The sequence below is a fragment of the Zosterops lateralis genome (genome assembly GCF_965231275.1).
Source record: "Zosterops lateralis genome assembly, chromosome: 10".
In the NCBI taxonomy this organism is placed as follows: domain Eukaryota; kingdom Metazoa; phylum Chordata; class Aves; order Passeriformes; family Zosteropidae; genus Zosterops; species Zosterops lateralis.
This window is the reverse complement of record NC_139770.1, coordinates 9192523-9201310: the sequence shown is the minus strand read 5'-3', so window position 1 is coordinate 9201310 and position 8788 is coordinate 9192523.

Here is an 8788-nt window from a genome sequence, read left to right as displayed (position 1 = left end):
TCGCTTCCGGCGGCTCCGCCATCACCTCCCGCGTTTCCCTCCGGAGCGGAAGCGCTGCGCACGGCGGGCGGGGAAGGGAGCGCCCCTCAGGGCAGGGCCGCCATCTTGGGTGTGGCCGTGCTGGGGCCAGGGACTGAGACAGAGCTTTACGAATTATTCATACAAATAATATTGCTCTGCTAAATACAGTTTGAGGAATCAGACAGTTACCCTCTTCAAAGGGTTTGCCTACCTTGCCTCCTATGACAGCTGTTGACAGGGAGCCCCAGCTCAACACCCTCCCCATAGGTGTTTCCTTCACGTACAGTGAGGGGTGGCACAGAAAACGGGAAAAAAGTCCCAGTAAAGAGCCTGCAAGCTCATGAAGTGATAATGGACACTTCATAGAGGATGAGGACAATAGTTCCTCGTTCAGCATCTCCTTGTACTTCCTGAATCTCTTCCCACCTTACTCCACAAGCAGAGTCTTTTCACAGTGCTTTGCAAATTGCTGACCCATTATTTCTTCTATATATCAGAGTTAGTAAATAGAGTTCTGAGTGCTGTAGTTTCTGTTTCTGTATCAATTTGTGATGTGGAAAGAGTCAGAAAATTCATTTCCTACGTAATCCAGGTACTCATGCTAAGCAAGCAAAGCAAAGCAAAACCCCGTATTATATCACACACTATTATAACTGGGTGTAACTCAGTCTACTTCAAACTTATTCATGCTAAACAGCTAATATCTCTCATCAGTCCATCAATCAGGAACATAAAAAAATGGTATTCAGCACATATAAGGCCCCACATGTCCTCTGCCCTACAGTGTGTGGGTGTATTCATCCTTGTAAAGCACAGTAATGTCACCCTGGTATTCCTACCTTACTGTGTGAAAGCAAAGGCAATGCGTGTCTCAGCAATATCCCTGAAATCCCAGAATTATGGCAGAACAGGGAAAAGGGCTCCCCAGGTCCTAGGCTAAATAATCCTTATCACTGGCCCTCCCATCCTATTGTCTTATGGGCTCAAACTTGTGTTCATAACATTAGGAGACATGGAAAATTATTTAGAAATAAATAGTAGCAGAAATAGTTCAAAAACTCATAAAGAATTTCCTGGATGGTAACAAAAGCAATCCCTAAATGGGATGTGTGTGCTCTGAAGACCAGCAGTTTACCAAAATATTTCAGGAAGAATGTGTTACACAAATCACTCTGGAGACCTGCTCATACAAAGATCCTTTTCACAGAATCAAAAACTAATGACTTAGGTTGCCAAGATATCAATCACTCTCTTGAAATTGCCCATTGCGAGTGCCAAGTAATTACTATGGGGTGAGAAACAGGGTCACATTCTGTTATCTCCTGCTTAATAGCTTATTTAGAAATTAATAGGCACTCTTAAAGATTGATTTTAGAGCACCAGAGGATGCAGTAATTACAGTTATCAAACTTTAAAAAGAAAGAACATCACTAAACCCCAAGCGAAGGCTTCACACTGATCAAAACCCCTGACTTGGTTTTTGATTTTCTCAAAGACATCTTTCCCCAAAGCCACACAGGTCTTACCTATTGGGATGACCATTGACATCAGGTTGAATACAGATTTAAACTGTTCTGCTGATACAATAAACTGCATATACAGGCAGTGTTTTTCTGAAATTTCTGTGGAGTTTATATTTAGCTTGTACCAATCTCAAAGAAGCCAAACATTGTTATACTGGTACCTTTATACACTGACATAACTCTTGAAATCCTGTATGGTAAAATGGTAAAAGTAACATCTCTGTTAAAAGTAACAAGAGAGGGAAAGTGAGTACAGGTTTGTTCACATTATAGCACATAGATAATATCCAGCATCCTGTTCCCAGTGAAAAGTTCCTCGTGAGCTGTTCAAACTCTCCTTTGGGTAGTTCTGCAGACTGGCTCAATATGTAAACACAAGATGTGATGCCTGACTTTGCTTTGTCTAAGGGTTGTACCCAAAGTTTACTGGCATTAAGAGACCTCAGTGACAGGGAAGCCTTGCAGTGTGGTCCCCAAAAACCCTGGGTTCACTTGTGCTGCTGTAACACACAGTCTCTTGTAAAAATGCTTTTGCATATGACAGAGTTGTTCAGTCCTTATATTCAGTTCCACAGGATGGACAAATGACAGTATCTAACACCTCTTGGAGTCATTCTGAATTTAAAAAAAAAAGGACTAATAATGAGCATTCAAGAATTGTTGATGTGCAGACTCTATGCAGAAACTCAGAATTCCCAAGCCACCTTACAGTGTAGGATCAAGGCAGCTGAGTCAGCATGAGCCATGAACAAGGACCCAACACGTCTAAGTGCAGCTCAGCACATTTCCCACCTTGCACTTCCAGATACACCATCATGGAGTGCTCAGCATGAAGTGAAGGTGGTGTCTGAGCCTGCTCTGAAGAGATCTGTGGTCACTGCACTCTGCATGCAGAGAGTGTGTCATCCTCTGCCTGCAGATAGGGGACAGGCAGTGAGATTTAGGTTGGTTTTAATGGCGTAGCAAATTCCCAGGAACAGATCTGTTTTCCATCACAGGCTCCATAGTGAGTTGTTGGAGCTGGTAAGACAGCAGCTGTGTTGTTCTGTTAAAAAATACGATCTTGCTGCAGAGGAAGACAGCACACAGTAAGTTTTCTTTCAGTCTAGAGTGGAACAACATTACTCTCTTTATGTTTTAGGTTGAATTCAAAGAAAGAAATAGCTCAACAGTCTCTCAGGAAGGAGGAGAGGAGGGAGGAGTGCTGCTGGAAATACTTTAACTAGAAGCATTTGAAATATGTAGCAGCTGCCTAAGAGACAATTATTAGTTACCTTTAACATCTCATTCAGGCATGCAGCAATGAAGTCCTGTGGCTGTGCAGGCACCCAGCTCTTCTGGTGGTGCCTGATCTCAGCCTTAGCAAGAGTTCACAGATCCTGCAGGTGTGCCACTGCCAGCAGCCTTCTCATCAACCAAGTGCCTGAAGGCCTCAGCAATGATGGGAAAGTGTCCCAGAGCTGCACCTGGAAATACAAGTAGGGGAATACCATGAACATCTTGGCTTCACAGAGCACTTACAGGCTGAAAGTTCACAGCTGAACTGTGCCTAACCACTGCAATGAGCCACATTTGTTACCTGTCAGACTATAGGAATGCATGACCACGTAGTTATTTAAAAGATTATCTTGTAGGGAAGTGTGTTAAGGATGACCACTACCATACATTTCAAGATTCCCTGCTTTCCACTAGTAGCCTTCAGATCTGGCAGATTTAAATGCCCTTAGATACATTTTTTCTTAAGTTTTCTAAGTCAAGTCTTTCCCAGATGACCTTCCTAAATTTTAAGTCAACGCTTGTCTGTAGTTCCAAAGCCACATTCATGTTAGCTTGTCCTGTTTATTCTGGATGGTTCTTTAAGTCCAGTCTAATACAGGAAATCAGGGTTATTACAAAACCCTCCAAGGCACAAGCTAAGAGGAAAAACCTGATTCTGGCCCCATGGCAAACTTGACATTGCATATTATATATGTAAAGTCAGGCCAGTCTCTCTGAAGAGAGCTGTTACAGAAGATTCAAGGGTCTGTAGGCATAGCAAGCCAGGAATGGTTGCAGAGGGATCATTATTTAGAAAGAAGGGCACAGCAGTGAATGCTGGCTGCAGCAGAGTTCAGTGTTTATTTAAGAGCTCTTCTTCCTCTCTGTGCCTTGGCAAAGAACAACCACTCCACACTGTAGCTCACTGAGGAATGCTGCCAGGTGCTGATACAATCATCGAAGCCCTTGCTCACCTGAGGCCAGGAGGTGCCATGGAATTCTGCCATAACTTGGGATCAATCCTCTGGGCAGCCCATGACAGCCTCTGTAGTGAAGCAATGTCCAAAAAGCACGTCAATTTGATTGCAGAAGGGAGTGGAACAGAAAGATCCATGCCTACAAATAAAGCAAGCTGCATCATTAACTGCTTTAATAGGATCTGACCCTTTCTTACGCTGAACTCTTGATTTGCATGGGATTACACAAATAGCTGAGACTGCAGGAATCAAGAAACAAACTGAGGGATTGTTCTTCCAGCACCTTTATAATGAGTTGGGGCAAGACTTCATCCTACAGGGAAGAACAGAATCAGCACAATTTGAGAACCTCTTACCTGTCACTTTATCCCATAAAGGGTTAGCAGGAGAGCGGTGGGTCAGGTGTGATGTTCTATGCTCCATTGTGAAAGCATCAGCTGTGTAAATCTCTCATCGAACCTACTGTGGAAATTACAACTTCCAGCAGTAAAAGCAGGGCTGGAAATAAGGAGAACGAGTCTATGTCATGAGCACCTACAGGTCTGTATATTCCCTCTTCCTCTGACAGTGAAGCAGCAAGTTTCATCCTGCACCCAAGCTTCCAGGATTTTCATCCCTAGTCTTAGCTTTCTCAATCATCAGCCTGAATCATCTCTGCTGCTTCTAGATGTGCCCACTGGCACAGATGACGCCTGCAACAAAATGGAGAAGGACTGGGGAAAATCTTGGGACCTGTGCAACCCTCGGCATCGACTGGGGAAGGGATGGGAGAAATTTCATCCTGCTGTTAGGAAAAAAAACGGGGCTGGAATCATGTTTCACTATTAGAATCTTAAAAGGCTTTCACAGTTACTAATGCATTGGATTACTATTTATGGTGGCCATTATTCATGTGTCTGCAGCATGTGTAGCTATCAGTGCAGCAACTGTGACATGTTACCCAGAAACATTTTAGCAGGATTCCTCCATTCACCTTGCCCACCGGACGTGATTGATGGATACTGCAAAATCATAAATTCTGCTTTTATTGTCTTTCCATGTTTATTTGTTTTCCAGTCCTATAGCCTTTTCAGTGTATCAGTACTTACACGAAGACCAGCCTCCACCATTAAAGTAGGAATTATAGCTGTAATTAGCAGGCACAGCCATTAGATGGTAATGTTCACTCACTGCTGTGCTGGAGGATCTGGTGAGGCCGGGGGGGCAAACTTTTCGATCAGCCATTGATCTGGACTTTCTCTTTGGAGATGTGTTGAGTACCCTGAACAGTCTGGGAAGTATTTAACTCTTACACATCCTTCTGATTGCCAGTTTCGGAGTTTCGGTTTTCAGTAGTTCTGCAAATCGAACCTCTGGCAACTATAAGTTAGAGATCAATTTTAAACTCTTTGACCTGGGTAGTTGAGAAAGACTTAATTGCACAGAGGGAGGGAAGATGAGATAGCAGTACCTTGCACAAAGATTTGTGATTTCAGATAGGAAACATCAGCTAGCCTGTGACTCTCTGCGATAGGAGATAAGGATTTCTGAACATATGTTTTAGGAATTTTAAAGTATAAAACAGAAGAATGAATGAAAATTTCCCTGCACCATATGCAACTATATACATATTTATGTAACTATATATATACAAAACGTGACCTTTATCTGAACACTTGCAGCACTTTGATAATATATGCTGGACACTTCAAAGACAAAAAGGCACCTCTTTGCTCTAGGGATATTCAGGGGACTGGTGAAAACATGGCATTTGTTAAGCTTTTAAGAGTCTGAGCACAGTTTCAACACATGTTGAGTTCTCCAGCTTGCCCTTAGGAGTCCATTGGTAATCTGTTGCTGAATTCAAAACATTTATGAAAGGACTGCATCTCTCTAGATGCATATGCAGGCCTCCTCCTTTGCAATTTTTGGAAACAAAGGTGTAGCCAGGGATTCTGGAATATGCTGACCATACTGAAAATGCATCCAAATATGAATGGGCTCCTGGTTGATGTCACTTGCTAGGAGCAATGGCTGTTTTCCGTAAGGGACAGTAATTTGAAAGATGGTTTTCACAGCAGGTGGAGTCCAGTCTTTTACCTTAATAGCCCAAGTAAGGTGGAAAGGGAAGAAGAAACAAGTGCCTGAATCCCTGAACTGGATTCCAGTTGGTACCCAAAGAAACAGCAGAGCTTGTTTTTTATTTTGTACACAGGAGAGCAGGTAGCTTTAATAATGCATTTTGTCTCATACATGTCCTAGGCTTAGGGACTCGACTCCTATTTCCCAGGACAGACAGAGGTAAGGGCATAGCCTGAATCCTGAGCAAGAATCCTTCCTGACTCATCTTGGCAGATGCAGTGTGTAGGCCATATTAAGGATTGTCAGTAATATTATTGATGTGCCTCTACACTGTCAAACAAAACAAAAAAGCCAGAAAAGCAGTGTGTTGATACCCTACCCACCAAAGAGTACAGACAATGTCACCTGGCTGCAGGTCTGTGCAGCTGCTCACTTATGCAGTTAAATGGATTAAGACTTTAATCCATCCACTTGGTTGTTTTGCAGTGCACAGTGGTTCTGGTGATTACTGACACTTACAACACCCTCCCAACACCAGCAGAACTCTGGGGAAGAGGAAATTTTGTCTCAACTCAACCTTCAATATCATAACACCACAGGTAACATCACTTTTCTTCATCTTTTTTCCTTCATTCCTCTTCTCAACAGCAAGGATTGGCCTGGAGCAGTAACACCTCTAGTGAGCTGCAGTCTCACCTGCTTTGCTGGTTCTACACTGGCCAGGTCAGGCCACTGCCAGGGGGCATTCCATGGCCTTCCCTTCCTTATGCCAAGATATACAGCAGTATTGCCGTAATAAGTGCTATGGAATTAACTCCTTAAGCAAATAAACTTTGCTTTCTGCTTCTCATTGAGGAGTTTTGCTGATTCTTCCTGTTTCCTTTCCTTCATCTTTGTAACTTGTGCCATAATAACAGGATTCCGCAAACTTTTTTTTGGCCAGGTGACTGTTCAGTGCTTTGCACCACTTCCAGCTGTTGCTACAGGCCCATTCATCTCAATACTAGTCCTCTCTAAAGTCCATCAAGGAGACACAGGGATTGAGTTCTGCCTGGAAAGCTCATAGCTCAGGCTGAAGCCAGGAAGGAGCAAAAAGCTGCTTTTACATTCTAGCAAAGGATACATTAGGCGTCTACAGCTGGAATATTCATGAAACTATAAAAAGCACCAATATCTTCAAGAGTGTTTCATGGAGAGTTTGGAACTCCAATGTCCACAGCTGGCTAAGGAGGTAGGTGTCAGTCTTAGAGGCAGTTTCCTTTAGGCCCTCTGGATGTTCAGGAAAATCAGAGAAATCCAGATACAGATAAAAACAAACACACACACAAAAAGTTGTCTTTTATAAATCATTGCTGTTCTGATGTCCCTCCTCACTCAGTTGTGACCTGCGAGCCCCAGAGCCTGCAACCCCCAGATCCACACTCCCACTGGCATTAGCCATGTTGAAGCACTTGGACAGCCCAGGAAATTAACCACATCTAGTCCCAGGCAAAGGCATCTGGGCAGCAATGGAGTGTGTCCCTTCCACTGTGCCCAGAGTGAGCAGGAGAGTGGATCAAGTGAACTGATGTGGACCCTTTTCTGCTCTCACAGTGAGAACAAGGCTCATGTCCTGCTCTGGACACTGGCTTGGACTTTAAAGACCTTATTCAGTTCCCTGCTGTGCTGCAGATCTTCTCTGTGATCCTGGACAAGGTGTTTCATGTAGTTTCAAGTTATAGTTAGCCTGTAATCTACCTGCAAGCAAAATGCTTGAGGAGCGACAAGGAGTCCCATCCCCTCATTTTCCCTTTCACCAGGGTTGGATCCAGCAATACAGAGCTATAAAGTGCCTGGATTAATTTGGCTGATCTGGTGGAAAGCCTTTCAGTTTTAGTTGCAGTAATAGTTTTCTGCTGGTTCAGCAGTCTCACCTGCTGGCTACTGCCTCACTGAGCAGAGTGAGAACATGGCCAAGGACAAAAGTGGGCAGGACCATCCCTTTTGGCAGATTCACTGTTCGTTTTAGCTGCAGCACAGAGCCCTGGGCTGCTGCTGTCACAAATACATTCCCAGTTAGCCACATCAGTGACAGTAAACAGAGAACTACCCTGTACGGAAATTATATTACACTCTCTGGTGATTGTTTCCTTCTAATGCACTAAAACATCCTCAGCTAATGCCCTAATAAGATTTTGCAGGTATAAAGTGTATAGATGGCTCAGGAATGGAGAGACGTAATAATGGGAGAACTTTACGGAAGACTGAAAACAAATCTAATGAATTTGTTATTCCTCAGAAACATTGTGAAAGACAATGAAGCATTGCAAAATACTTCTCAAGAACCCAGGAGTTGCCAGTACTGATTTCTCCCCAGATAAAACCTTTCTCTGAGAGAGAATCTTCAGCATCAGGAATCTGAAAGACATTTGGGGGGTCTGCCACAGCTGAAGGCTGAAGCTGAAGGACAGTGGCGGCCTGTAAAGAAGGTATTCCTTTGATCCTGTGTTGCAGCTGTATATTAAGGATGGGAGTTTCCCCTCTCTCAGTGAATGTGCAATTTGTCAAGGCTGTTGTCTCATCAGGACCACCCTGGGAGAGGCCTGGGGAACTGGTTGTAATCTTCAGTTATCTCTCAGGCTGGTTGCGTGCCCGGCTCCCTCTACTTTCATCCTGACTCCCACGGAAAGGAAGAAAGAGTGGGTACTTCTTGCCAAGGTACAAGCCAGCAAGATGAAGCTAAGGGGCTTGGGTGAGCCCATGATTCTCAATAAATCAGATGTGTTTGTCAGCTCACAGAGAGTATGAATTTCCAACTGGATGCAGTTCTACAAATGTTTACCTTTGTGATGACCTTGGTGTGTTCTCTGAGAAAGCACAGTCCAAGCAGTTTTGCATGTGACCTCATTAGTCTTCCATTTTTTCTGGAATAAGTCAAAATATGGAGCAGTGCCCAGTGCAAAGTGGTCG